Source organism: Octodon degus, unplaced genomic scaffold, assembly GCF_000260255.1.
Source record: "Octodon degus isolate 3935 unplaced genomic scaffold, OctDeg1.0 scaffold00003, whole genome shotgun sequence".
Classification (NCBI taxonomy): domain Eukaryota; kingdom Metazoa; phylum Chordata; class Mammalia; order Rodentia; family Octodontidae; genus Octodon; species Octodon degus.
In genome coordinates, this window is record NW_004524579.1 from 27967355 (window position 1) to 27981676 (window position 14322).

The 14322-nt window shown below is 45.7% G+C and overlaps 1 protein-coding gene across 1 annotated transcript in view; it reads right to left on the bottom strand.

The window, feature by feature from the left end:
* Nucleotides 1–7930, bottom strand: part of Mro (maestro) — a 17661-nt gene extending 9731 nt beyond the window's left edge. Inside the window, exon 1 of the mRNA XM_004623657.2 lies at nt 7865–7930. The gene's annotated coding sequence lies outside the window, so the exon portion shown is untranslated. The remainder of the gene's footprint in view (nt 1–7864) is intronic.
* Between the last annotated feature and the right edge of the window lie 6392 nt (nt 7931–14322).

A 14322-nucleotide genomic window follows, 5' to 3' on the forward strand; every position in this document is an offset into this window, starting at 1 on the left:
ATGTGTACAGCATATGTTAAAAATCAAAACAAGGCCCAATACTATTATGGGCTACTGGACTCTTTTAGAATATTTTGCTGAGTTAACACACCTATAATATGCAAATAACGGAACTTAACAACAAAAAGGGGATGCAGATGAATGTCCATTTTGTATCTGTGTATTCAAATGGCTAGAATTGATATACAGTTACATTCTCTTAATGGATAGAGGGATTTGTTCTAATAGTGTATGTAAGTAGGATATCATGTCCGCATCTTGTCCAGCAATTAACCACTAGGAAGAATGTATACAATGTGTTAATTATTGAAACTGTCCTACCAGTTTGTTTTGAAACTGTCTCATTGCTATTTGTTTCTCAATAAATTTATGGGAAAAAAATTAAAAAATAAAAATAAAAAAATCAAAACAAGGGAGGGAAGTACATATGTACAGATATGCTAGCATTTGCGTGGAACAGGAAAGAATACCCAGGAAATGTAACCCAGACTGGAAAATCTGAGGACCTGAGGTGGAAGGGAGACTTATTCTTTTGTTCTTCTTGTACACATACAGTCTTTCACTGTACCCATTATGTCTATTCCCTAATTATAAATATATGTAGCAAACTGGGCGTAGTGGCACGCAGCTGTAACCCCAGAGCTTGGGAGGATGAAAACAGGTGGATCACTACGAGTCTGATCTGTGTAGTGAGACCCTGTAGACCTTATACTCCACTGAGCCATCTCCCTGGTCCCTATGTAGACCTTATACTAAATACATTTTTTAAAAAAATATAAATAAATGCAACTTCTCAGTGAACCTGATCAGCAGCCTGACTCGGGGCCCAGTAGTGTAAATCAGAGCCTCTCAAAAGGTAATGAACTAGAACCATGTGAGATGTTGTTCAAATACAAAATTTGATGCAGTGGGTCTAGACTAGGAGCTCCAGGTTCCGCTTTTCTTCCTCACATCCAGAGACACCAATGCTTCTGGTCCAGGGGTCTCACTTCCAGTCAAAGGCATAAAGGTCCACAGGGGTTGGGAGGGGACAGTGGGCAGGAAGTGCTGGCAGAGCCCTCCCGAAGCCCACCACCTAGAGGCAGAGGGAGAAACCTGGACACACGAGGATTGCAATGAGCTGCACAGGGTTAGGAGTAGCATTACTAATGATAATTGAAACGGTAGGAGAGCAAGAGGTGGTAAGGCTGCGGAAGGCCAAGGCCCATTGTGGAGGGCTCAACCGCTAAAGAGCTGGGTCTCAAATGTGTTTTGTAGACACATGTGAATGGCTGGTTTTTTTAAAACTGAGGTAAAATCCATGTTTAACCCACAATTAACCAGTGTACCAATGTTGTGCAGCCACCATCTCCCACAACTTTCTCCATCACCCTGAAAGAAAACCCTCTACCAAGTAAGTAGTCGCTTCCCTACTCTAGCCTTCCCTGAGCCTATAGCAATCATTGATCCATTTGCTGTCTCCGTGGCTTTACCTATTCTGGATATTTTATAATATGTGGCATTGTGCTTCATTTCCACAGTCTTTCAAGGTTCATGTATATTGTAACAAGTATCAGTACTTCACTCAGCCATATGGCTGAGCCCTATCTTGTTGTATGGATAGATCACAATGCGCTTATCCATTCTCCTGCTCATGGGCACTTAGGCTGCTTCCACCTTTTAGCTGTTGTGAACAGTGCTGCTGAGAATATTTGTGTTAAAGTACGTGTCTTCATGGGGGGGAGGCATATAGCTATAGCTAGGAATGGAATCACTAGATCATAAGGTAACTTGTTCTTTCTTTGTGATACTCAGGATTGAACATATGCATTTCACACTGGCTCCCTCCATACCCATTTTTAGCTTTTCTAAAAAATTTTGAGGCAGGATAACTAAGTTTCTAAATTTCCCGGGCTGGGCTCAAACTTGTGATCCTCCTGCCTCAGCCTCCTAGACACTGGAATTACAGGTGTGGACCACCTCAACAAGGGGACTCTATGTTTAACTTTTCAAGAACTGCTAAATCACCTTCCACAGTCGCTACACAACTTTATATTCCCATCTGCAGTGTACAATGGTTCTAATCTGTCCACTTCCCCTCAACATTTTTTATCTTTCCTTATGATTACTATATCCATCTTAGTTGGTATGAAGCAGCAGTCATTTGGTGTGATTTGTACTTTTCTAAAAACTAGTGATGTCAAACATATTTTGCATGTTATTGGTGATTTGTATATCTTTTTTGAAGAACCACCTGTTCATAGCCTTTGCCCTTCCCCCTTCTTTGAGACAGGGTCTTGCTAAGGTCAAGTTGGCCTCAAACATGAGATCCTCCTGCTTTAGCCTCCTGAGTAGCTGAGATTACACACATGTAACACTGCATCCAGCCTTTTTCTGGTTTTTAATTGGTTTGTTTGTCCTTTGGTTTGTAAGATTTCTTTGTACATTCTAGATACTAGACCTTTACCATGTACGCAACATGCAAATCTATTCTCTCGTTACTACTGTCTTCTCACTTTCTTGAAAGTGTCCTTTAACACACAAAATCTTTAGCTTTTGATGCAGTCCAAGCTGTCAGTGTTGTAACTACCTGGGCTCCTATCTAAGAACCTATTGCCAAATCCAAGACCATTTACGTTCAGCCATGTGTTTTCAGTGTTCTATAGCGTTAGCTCTTATATGTAGGTTATTGATCTGCCTTGCATTAATTTTTGTATATGGGATTAGTAGGGGACCAACTTCATTGTAGTCATTGGCTTTGGGATGTTTTGTGTTTGTGTTTTTTAGTGAAAGAAAGAAATGACAGGCAAGTGGCTTCAATTAGCAGTGGTCCTCACCTCTGGTTCCCTCAGAAGCACCGGGGAAACTCTTAAATGTCCCATGCTCTGACTGCCCCAGATCAGGGCCAGGCCTAAACATCAGCAATTTTTAAAATCAGCCATACAATTCAAAAAGCAGTCACTGAACTAGGTGACAGTGACCAGCTGCCTTGGTTAGCCTAGGGTGGAGGGCTTTCCTGGAACAGGAGACTTCAGTGTTGAAGTCAAGAGTCTTGGGCAACCTGGGCCACATTCCTGCCTGACAGAATCCAAGCCCTCTTTGGCAGATGCACCCGACTGGGGTGGGCCCGCAGGCAGGCACAGATCTCATTTTCCTGTCATTTCTGCCCAGGTTGTTTCAGTCCTGCTGCCTTGCACACAAGAGAGCGGAGAGGTCCATGAAAACAGCTCTTCACCTCCTCACCTCCAGTTCACCTCCTCACATCCACTTCACCTCCTCACCTCCAGTTCCAAGTTTTCCTTCATCTCTGGACAACAGGCCTCTGTTGGGACCAAAATAGATATCCAGCGAATTGCAGCTCCACCTCCAGCCCAGTTAGTGAGAACTTCTCTTTGCATCATTACCTGGCAGAACTGCAGTTCTCTTTGATGAACCCCAGGCGGGCCCCAGGCTTTAGCATGAAGCCAGTGGTTCACATAGTAGAGCCTGCAGCAGAAGCACCGGGCAATGATGAAGGCCCACACCGCCATGCCTGATCCTCCACTTTTTGGGATTCTGTGCACAGGGGCTGGCAACCTCAGAGTTTACTTTTAACAAACGCCTAGGTGACACTGGAGTGTAGCTGGCCTAGGGACAACACTTTGAGAACTGCTCCAGTAAGAGAAAGAAACCACAGCATGACAAGCCATTCCCCTCAAGAAGAAAACTATTAGAAACTCATATTGAGGCCAAAAAAAAAAAAAAAAGCTTTGTTGTTTCTTTCTGGAGTTTTCTTCCCATGACCTTCTGTTTCAATGGACCCTGCTGCTCCTTGGGTGCATTTCTCTACATCAGAGCTGACAGATGCCTGCCAATGGGAAGCGGGGACTTAACACAAGCACAGGTCCTGCAGGCTGGGAGTCTGCTCACAGAGGGCCCAGCCTCATTGTAAAACAGCAGGCGTCTGTGTTCCAAGGCATAAGAAATCAGGCCTTGGAGCTGCTCTCCACTGTGAAGAACAACTCGTTCCCTTGTTTTTCACGCTTAACTTCTATTGCATGATTGCAGGGCAGTGAAGGGATTCAGCCTGCCAGGACGCCTTCCCCAGGCTCCTGCAGCCTAGCTGCCAGCCTTGTCTTCATAGGCAGATCCAGAACTGGAGATCAGGGAAGGCTCTCGAGCAGGGCAAAGTGAAGAAGAGCTGAGCCATCCTCCAGAGAGGCTTCAGCATATGGTTAGAGATGCACAAAGGCCGCACCCTCAGCTCACCACCTGTCCCACAAGCCCTTTCTTCTTCTTTGCTCCCACCACTAACTAAACACTGTGATTCGCTCAGTCTTGCGCATTGTCTCTAACAGCAAAGCATTTCTCTGTGTGAGGGAGCTAGGGGTGCTCCTCTGTCAGCCCCCAGTACATGTTACAAAGTCCAGGCTGACCCCAGAAGTTCTAGGTCAGAGTCTCAGGGAGTGTCAGATCTGAGCATCACACTTTTCGCTCAAGGTGCCTAGTGGTGCTATCCACAGCTTTGGATATAAGTTCCTCTGTGCTAGAAATCAGTCCCAGCATTGGCTACTGCAGAAAGCTGAGCTCAGGCATCAACAGAGGTCCCAGCAGTCACCGGAGGAAGCAGGGGTTGGGGCACAGAGGGAAGCACGTCAGTGTCTCTGCAAACAAAGGACCGATGGCACATGCCTATGGGACAGGATGAGTTTCACTGCTGCTAGGGTTTGCGTTGGTGTGCCCTTTCCAGAACTCGTGTTGACATTTAATCACTATGATATATTAAGAGGTAAATCCAGGTTCGGCCTTTAAAGGGTGGTCAGGGTTCTGCTTTCACTCATGGGTTTCTCCACGGATGTGATGAAGAAATGAATGGGTTAAAGGGTTATCTCAAGGGGCTGCTAGAGAAGCCAGTTTGGCTGGATTTCTTTGATGCCTTCTGTCCTCACCCAGGGATATGCTGCCGCACCTCAGGCTCCAAGAAGGCCATCAGCTGCCGCAGCCCTTTGACCTTGTTAAGCCTCTCCTCTTTATAACTGGCTTGATCTATGGTGCTTTGTTATTAGCAGCAGAGAATGGGTTCAGATAACTGTCCCAAGGAAATCACATGGGGCTGGGTGTGGTGGTGCCCACATGTAATCCCAACTACTTGGGAAACTGAGGCAGAAGGATGGAAAGTTTGAGACCAGTCTAAGTAACCCAGCAAGGCTCTATCTTGAAATTTTAGGACTATTTTAAAGGGCTAGGGGTTAAGCTCAGCACTAGACACTTGCCCAGCATTCAATCCTTAGGGAAAAAGCAGAACAGTGGGGCAGGGTGGGACAGTTCAGTGGTAAAGTGCAAGCTTAGCATGCTCGAGGCCCTGCATTCCATCCCAGGCACTGTCACCCACAACCAAAAACAGTAAACTACAGCTACGATCTGTGCATTTTCTAGGATGCCATCCTTAAAAGTTTCCTTAAAACAAGCTAAGAGTTAATCCAGAGTCACGAGGCCCTCACCAGAGCTTTGTATCTCTTGAGCTGGCAGCTTCTTAAAAGACCCACACACACACACACACACACACACCCCGCAGACCCTTCCTGACTGCAGCCTCCCCCTCCTCCTCCCTCTCCTCTGGGCTATGTACTTTCTGCCCAGTCCAATCAAAACAACAGATCATTTCCATCTGTTACAACACAGGATGTCAGAGAGGAACATTTTAAACCTACTAAGAATGAACTAGTACCCAGATTCCAAGATTTCTTAAGGTGTCTCACCCTTCCTCCATGCCCCGAAACAACCTTAAACAGCAATCTTCCTCCTTAGGGGTGAGCTTTTCTGGTCACTGCCCACAGGCATCATAGGTGCTTGGCCTGGTGTGACCAGGGCTAGGAGACTCATCTTGCACACATGATTCAATGCATCCTTCTCCTCTGGGAAGGGTTCCTATGTGTACCCCGCCCACATCCCTGCTCTGGGCTTCATCAACATTTCTTCATTCTACCTGCTTTTACCAAAAAGAAATGGATTTGGGATAACTGTATATCTGGAAGTTCACTGTGAACTTCCAGATACCTTTTCAGCTAAATCTATCTGACTCGAATTCTGACCAATGCTATTAGAGCCAAACTTACAAACACTTGGATCTTCTTCTCATCTGGAAAATGAGGAAAGAAATTCATATTTCAAACAATCCTTTTTCAACTCTGACTTCATTAATTACAATAATATATGTAGTTACTAGCTATAGTGGACATTTTTGTATGCTACATTAGATTAAACACAGAATCGAACAAATAAAAGTGTATATGGGGTTGGGGAGATAGCTCAGTGGTCTAAATGCCTGCCTGGCAAGCACAAGGACCTGGGTTGGATCCCCAGGATTGTAGCGAGACCCTGTACCAAATAAATTAATGATTTTTTAAAGAAATGTATACACACTTCAGGAAAAGAAAAATATAATAGTTTCTCAGCAGAAGGTGTTATCCTCATAAGGGGGACCCTAGAAGATGTCATAGAAAAGAAATAGAGAAGAAATTGAAAATGTGTGTGCAGCACTCTCCATGACCAACATTGCTCCAGCAGTGATTCACTACATATCTGGAAGCCAATAGCCACCACTTTGAGCACCTCTTGTATTTGTACAGGTCAAAGGCAACTTGCATTAATTTCATGACGTTTCAATAGATTTAGTATTAAAATATTTATTCAAGTTTTTCTTTTTCTGAAATGTGTGTACATTTTTTGCCAGATACTATTTAATCTGTGCTGAGCATCATGGTAGAGGAGCTGGACTCTGCAGGCCTTCTATGAGCTACACCAACTACTGCTTCGGCTGACTGTAATCATCCCTCCTGCTTCCAGGTGCTACACGCCACCCAAGAATCGGTGCGCAGCAGCTGCCTTTGGTATTCAGATCATGAGATGGATTTACTAGTTTAAATCTTTTTATTTATTTATTACTGTGCTGGCAATAAAGCTCATGGCCTCTCATGTGCTAGGCAAGTGCTCTACCTATGAAACATACTCCCAGGCCTAGAACTATGAAATTTAATTTAAGATTATATAAACTCAAAATATGACTATACAAGAGGAGGAAGATGTTTCTCTGAAAGCAGGGTGGAATTGTTACACCGACTCCAGAACAAGAAGCACCTAATTAGGCATGTGGCCCATAAACACTTGGGAAAAACCTTCGTGATGTGGAACGATTTTGAGAATTGCGGTAATCCTGTGGAAAGCGATGTTAGACGTGCCTTCTCAGGCCTCTTTAGGTTCTCACTACATTTGAAAGACCGAAGCCACACAACAATAATCCCTCATGTGATTAATGAAAGAAGCAACACCAAAAAGCCACCGGGTGGATCCGCATTGTAAGCGAAGGCCACGGCCTTCGTGATGACTATATTTTCTGGTGCAATATTTGGAGTATGTACAGTGGCACCTTCGTGCTACTCTAACCGGCTTCTTCACTGACTCTGTGAACTCCAATCCCAATCTCCCAAATGAGAGCTTTATCGTGTTTCACTTGTTCCTCACACTAACCTTGAGAGGTAGCGCTAATGATCTTCATCCTAGGAAAACAGAGACAGGGACTCACCCAGAATCAAACGATAAGGCAGAGTTCCACACTGCAAAACCTACACTTGTATGGCTGTTCTGTAGCCTATATCCAGCTTCCCCACAATGCCCTGAGTGTCATCAGTCTGTAGCCACCTCTGTTTGAAGGAAGCGCCAAGGGCCTTCCCATCCTAAAGCTCTTTGCTGACACAATAAAGATCCATCAGGATCAACGTTGCCTGCTCGGGTTTTCCACAGAGAGTGCTTGCTACACACTTAGGATCCAGCTCCCTCTGATAGTGACCACAGTGGCCTCCCAGGACGGCCGCGGAGCCAAGGCGCGGCCTGCCTGCGGCGCCCTCACCTGTGGGCTGGGGTGGTCACGTGACGCGGCGCTGCGGTCTGCAGTCCCTGGGTGCTGGGAGCTGGGTGCTGGGTGCTGGGTGCTCGGTGCTCGGTGCTCTCTCCGCGCTGCTGTTTCCGGGTGGCGACCAGATGTGATGACTCGGCTAGGTCTTCCCCGCCCCGAAGTCCTAACACACAGAAAGGGAAATCGGAAGGTGAAGCGAGGTCAGTTCGGAATAACGGGGCGGCACAGGGTGGTAGAATCGAAGGAGGGAGAAAACTCAGTGTGCGGTTGGCAGCGAGGTGGGGGAGGGAGTTGCCCACGAGCGATACCGGCAAGGTTTTTGCCAGCAGCGCGGCCATCCCACGTGCCCTCTGCGTCCCTGCACCCTGCTGAGGCGTCCCCCCACCCAGCCCCATCCCTAAGTCCTCCGTCCTGTCCAGCCTCACCCCCACTTTCTCCAGAAAGGACGCTAATTCTCAGGCCCTTTCCCCGCATCAAAGGACACTGTCCTGCCCGGCGCCGGTGCTCATGCTGCCACTAGATGGCGCCATGCCTCAACTCGCTTCCTGGCTCCCGTGAAAAACCAGATTTGCACTGAGCTGGGACAATATTCCTGCCAACCAGCTCCTTGTGACTGTCGAACCAGAACTGGCGCTTTAACCGTCGACGCCCCTTTCCTGCTCAACAAATATCATTTGTCCACAATTTAAGTGGTTTATTGCTAGAAACAAAACGACATAAAAAACTGGATGCTACAGTCTGAATAGCCTCAGAGCTCCCTCCGCCAGCATTCCTCTTTCGCTGGGCTCTGCCAGCGTGTGGAAACCTACGTATCAGTGATTAATTACTGTCTGGCCCTGGGCTGGGTTCAATGAGAGCAATATGTCTTAAAAGGGGTGGAGAGGAGGCAGGTTTCAAAGACCTAGGAGTTCATTGGCTTGGAGTTCGGTTTGGTTTGGCTCTGGGGGTTGAACCCAGGGCCTTTGCACTAAGCTACATCGCCAGCCCTGTTTTTATTTTTACATTTTGAGACAAGGTCTTGTTACATTGCTCAGGCTGAGGCTAGACTTGTGATCATCCTGCCTCAGGCTCCCAGGATGTTGGAATAAGAGGTGTGGGCACCAGGTGGCCAGGGGCTTGCTGTTATACCAATAGATAACATGAATGAATGCTTTCATATGCCGAATATTGCAGTAAATACTGCACTGGCCACCCCAGTACAATTTAATTCCAAGTCAAGATAAGAGCCCTTCCTATCACCCCCATCTTAAAATTAGGAAAACTGAGGCAGGGAAGATTACATTGTCATAGATCATGCAGTTGATTAGTGGCAGAATTAAAAGTCCCCCACAAGCTTGCTACTGCAAGAACTTGGACTCTGCCAGGATGTTGTCTGTCGATTAGTTCAGAAAATCCTATTAGGAAATAGGTGGACAAATATAAACCAGAGAAGTAGATCCTGGTAAGGGAAAGGAAATTGATGCTTTTGAGAAAATAAGAATGAGACTAAAAGCTCTGCTGGACTGTGCTCCAAGGGCAGCGTTGTTGACCTTGGAGGATGCAATTTCAACAGTGTTGGAAAAAGGAAATGAGACTGCCAAACCAAGAGGAACCCGAAACGCTTGCTGCAGAAGGAAGGCAGTAAATAGACGAGAAGAGCTGGTGAGCTCAGGGGAAGGCATTCTGGTTTTCTTGTGTTCTTTTAAAAATAGAATGAAGATGAGCATGGTGGTGCGTGCCTGTGACCCTGGCAGGTGGAGGCCAGAGCAAAAGGGTCTCCAGTTGGAGGCCAGTCTGGGCTAAAAAGCAAGTTCAGTACTAGCCTGGACCAAACAGCAAGATGTCTCAAAAAAACTCCAAAAACTTACAAATTAAAAATAAAAATAAAATAACCCCCAGATATGTTTGAAAACAATTATAAGGGAGCCCTAAAATATGGATGGCATATAGTAATAACAGCATGAAGGAAAGATAAAAGGAGGAATTGTGAGTACAGGGAAAAATTAGCTCTGGAGAGGCCTGGCTGCGGGGGACGGGGGATCCCTGCTGGTCAGGAGCCAGGAGACCGCTGCAGAGATGAAGATGGGTCAGCATGCAAATAAGGTTTCCTGAGGCATTGCAAGTTCAATTAACCTGAATCTTTCAGGCAAAGATTAGTAGATTATCTGCCTGAGGGGTAATAGGGGTTGTCAAGACATAATCCATGAGCTGAAACTGATCCTTGAAGTGCTCTAGAATGATCAAACCAAAAGGCAGATAGGATTATGCCAGGAACAAAAGAGGCCAGAGAAGGGAAGGCCGCAGGGTGATGAGTCTGCAGAATCTCACTCATAAATCAGAACTGAACTTCTCACGCCTATATGGACAGCAGCATGACAGATTCTCTATGGACTGACCAAATCGAGTTCATGACCTCGCACTTGCCAGGCAGGCACTGTGCCACTGAACTCTAGCTCCTGCCCTGGATTGATTTTGTTATGTATTTATTTGCCCAGTTATTTTTTGCAGTGTGGAGTATCAAATACATAGCTTTGCACCTGCTAAGCAAGCGCTCCACAACCCCATACACTGAGACACACTATTAGTGTCCTCTCTTTCCACATCACATCGTATTCAATCCCAAAGGCTTTCACCAAAGTGTCTTCTCTCTTGCTAAATGGGAAGAGCTAACTTGCAGAATTTCCTTGTTTGGCTTCAGGCCACAAAGGAAATCAGGGCCAGAACTGGATCTGGCTCCCAGGGGCCCTTCTGATCCTTCTGTGGTCTCAGTTCAGCTGGGTCACACTCTGCTCACTAGGGCATCAATGTAACTCATGACCTCAGAGTGACCCAGACATAACACCAACTGATGGGGACTCCTAATCAGAGATCCTCTCGCCTGGCACCACAGGATAGTTCCAGGAATTAGGGTAGCTTTCTGCGATGGTTGATTGTCACATATTGACATACTGATGGCATGAGTTCTGAACAACAGCACACTGCAATTATTTAATTTAATCATTTAATGATTCTACTTTCAGTGAATGCTTCCTCTGTGTTAGAGGTGCACTGATGTTACTGCCACTGGGAAAAAGTGAGACTGCTAATAAAAAGGGCCACAGGCAAACTAAATTGATGAACCCGTCACTCTATGATTCATCTGGGGAGATGGGGATGCTAGGCACCAATCAAAATGGTTTATTTTTGGTTTGGGATTATCTCCTGTATGAATATCCAGTCTCTAATCCAGGAACTTGTCTAAAAAGGAGAGATTTATATTTCCTCCTTTTCATCTTTCTTTGGGATACACCCTCATCGCGATTGGAACCTTATCTTGAGTTTCACTTCTGAAAAGAAGTAAAATCAGCCTAGTACGGTAGTACATGCCTGTAAATCCAGAACTCTGGGGCACAAATTTGAACCAGCCTGAGAAAATTTAGCCATTTAGTGAGATCATCTCAAGAGTTTTTTTAAAAAAACTTAAGGATTAGGGATATAGCTTAATGGTAGAGTGCTTGCCTAGCACGTCCAAGGCCCTGTGTTTAATCCCTGGCCCTGAAAAATAAAATTAAAAAAGTGAAATAAAATAAACACCTTCCACACCCAAAGAGTAGGAATGCCAGCTTCTCTTCCATTCATTCATTCTTCAAAAATTTGTTGGTACCCCACTTCCATCAATAGAATGCTTGGTGGTGGGACCAATACTCTAACTATTCCCAAGGAGAACCAAACAGGACAGAATTTAAGACTGGACATTAAACAGATGGAGTGGTGCACACCCATAATCCTTGCAGGAAATCACAAATTTGAGCCCAGCCTGGGTAACTTAGACCCTATCTCAAAGTTTAAAACTAAAGAAAATTTGGAAAGGGGGATTATACCTAGGTGCAAAGGCCCTGAGCTCAGTCTTCAGTAACACACACACACACACACACACACACACACACACACACCCCTGGGCCTTGTGTGCCCTTATTGGAAGTAGGAAATAGATAAGTGCTGCAGAGAGGGCTTACAAAGGGCAGTGACGGCTGAAGGGCACTCACTCCGGCCCTCAACCCTAAGGGAAGGAACCTGTGTGGTTGGTTGTCCTGAATGGATGCCATTTAGCAAGAGAAAACAAAGGGGAAAGCACATCCGAGCTGGCTGAGTCCTGGATCCTGTAGCCCCAGCACTGCCACAGGCCCATGCAGGGTTATGTCTGCATGCAGCAAGCAGGCGTCCTTGGGAAGCTCAGCCCTCACACCCACTACTCTACATGCATTTGTTGTAATGTACAAGCAATGGCCTTCTGCTTGAACTCTTTAAATAAAATAGGAAGAGCTACTGGGCTGCTTCCAGGACTGCCAATATGCTCTGGTACACCAAGTAGGAGCCTCTTGTGGCAGAGCTACAAACTATGACCAGAAAGCTGCTGTCTCCTTGCCCACCACCCCATCTGGCTCTTGGGGCTTTCTTTTCCTGACTGTCATTATTAGTACCAGAAGGCAAGAACAACTTCCACTGGGCCTTAGGGGACCTCTGAAAATGTCATGATGTTCACTTGACCCAGAAAACCCTACAAAATTATGTTCATCAACAGAGTCAAAATTTCATCTCTCAAGAACACCCAGGATTGATTTTGACATAGAGTGAACTATTATATGACTGACTTGTAAATTCTTCATTTTTATTTTGGACAATTTTTTTTTAAATAACAGGGCTTCTTTTTAATATTTATTTATTTATTTATTTATTTATTGTGTGTGTGTGTGTGTGTGGCCAGCTCAGCCCACCAGGGGGGCGGGGCTGGCTGGCATGTGGTGCTGGGGATTGAACCTGGGTCCCTGTGCTTTGCTTAGCTTAGCTTGTTCTAAGTAGGTGCTTTAGACCACTGAGCCATCTCACCAGCCCCCTATTTTGGACAATTTTTATTGCTATATTAATTTAAGTTTGTAAACTATTTATAAAAATAAATAAATAAAGTTATAAGAAAAAAAAAAAGAACACCCAGGAAACTTCCCAGGTCATCCAGCTGGCTGTGACAGTGTATGCCTATAGTCCCAGCTATTCAGAGGCTATGGCAGGAGGATGGAAAGCTCAAAGCCTCCCTGGGCAATTTATGGAGACCTTGACACAAAACAAAATAAAATAAAATTTTGAAAAGGGCTAAGGATGCAGCTCATGCCCCCTTGTCCAACTCCCAGTACACACAGGAGTGCGCATATCTAAAAAGCCACCAAGCATCTGAAGGAGTCACTGCACAGAAGCCATGTGAGCTATTCTGTCATTACACGGTAGAGTCGGTGGGTGGACCCAGGCCGGACAGCTGGCTTAGTTTCAGATGTCTGTGGCCCAAAAAGATGCTTAGGTTTTGCCACATAAGAGTAAAGGTGCAGAGTAATAATGATCTTAAAGGTGTACTGCAGAGTCTTCAGTCACTGAGCGCAAGCAGGTGAACAAAGTTCCCAACACACATACTGTCCTTACAGAGATGATGGTTCAGTTAATTCATGTGTGGTCTTTACAGAAAAAGAACAGATGGTTCCTAAACCAGAAAGGAGGGGAGGTGTTACACAAAAGAAAGAAACAAAGGCCGGTCAGATAGCTCAGCAGACTAACTCGCCTGCTTAGGCAGAGAGCAGCAGCTGGGTTCAATCCCTGGCCTGCTGTACCAGCCCTGCCCCCAGGGCACACTGAGATGATGAATGAGACTGGGCGTGGTAGCACATACCCATAATCCCAGCTCTTAGGAGGCTGAAAATAGGAGGATCACTATGAGTCCTATCTACGTGGTGAAACTCTATAGACCCTGTACTAAATACATTAAAAAAAAAAAGAAAGAAAGAAAAGAAAAAAATACCCCAGACAGGTATGGAGGTACACACCTCTAATCCCAGCACTCTGGCAGGCTGAGGAAGGAGGATTCAAAGTTTGAATCCAGCCTGGTCTACTTAACGACTTAGATAAAAGAGGGAGACCATCTCTGTGTGATGACCCTGGGTTCAATCTCCAGTAGTGGGGAAAAAGAGAAGAGAAAAGAAAGAAAATGACATCCTAGAAAAAAACATATGACCCAGGAACAAATTCAGTATAATGTAACAGTTTAAAAAGAAAAGCAGAAGCTCAAGATCGAAAGCCATTCTTGCCTGGCCTGTAATAGCCCCACACCATCCACCACCTGGACTCCTACTACCATAAAGTCATCTCCGATTTACGTCCATACTTTCCTGCCAAGCCTCCGAGAACTCGCAGCAGTGGCCTTACCTGGGGTAGAGGGCAGGAACACCGTGCACCCAGTGCCGCTCTCTGCGCCCGTCCTGCTGAAAAGCAAAAGTAGCCAGCTCCAGGACAGCCCTGTCCTCTACGCAAGCAGCGGGCCACAGTCCGCTGCTTTGTCCTTGAGGATGAAACAAAGAACAGAGTAGTACAGAAAAGAAACACAAAATAGAATCTTTTCTTTTAAGACTATCTGCCTCCTGATAGCTGCAAGCGACCGGTGGTAGGTCACGCAG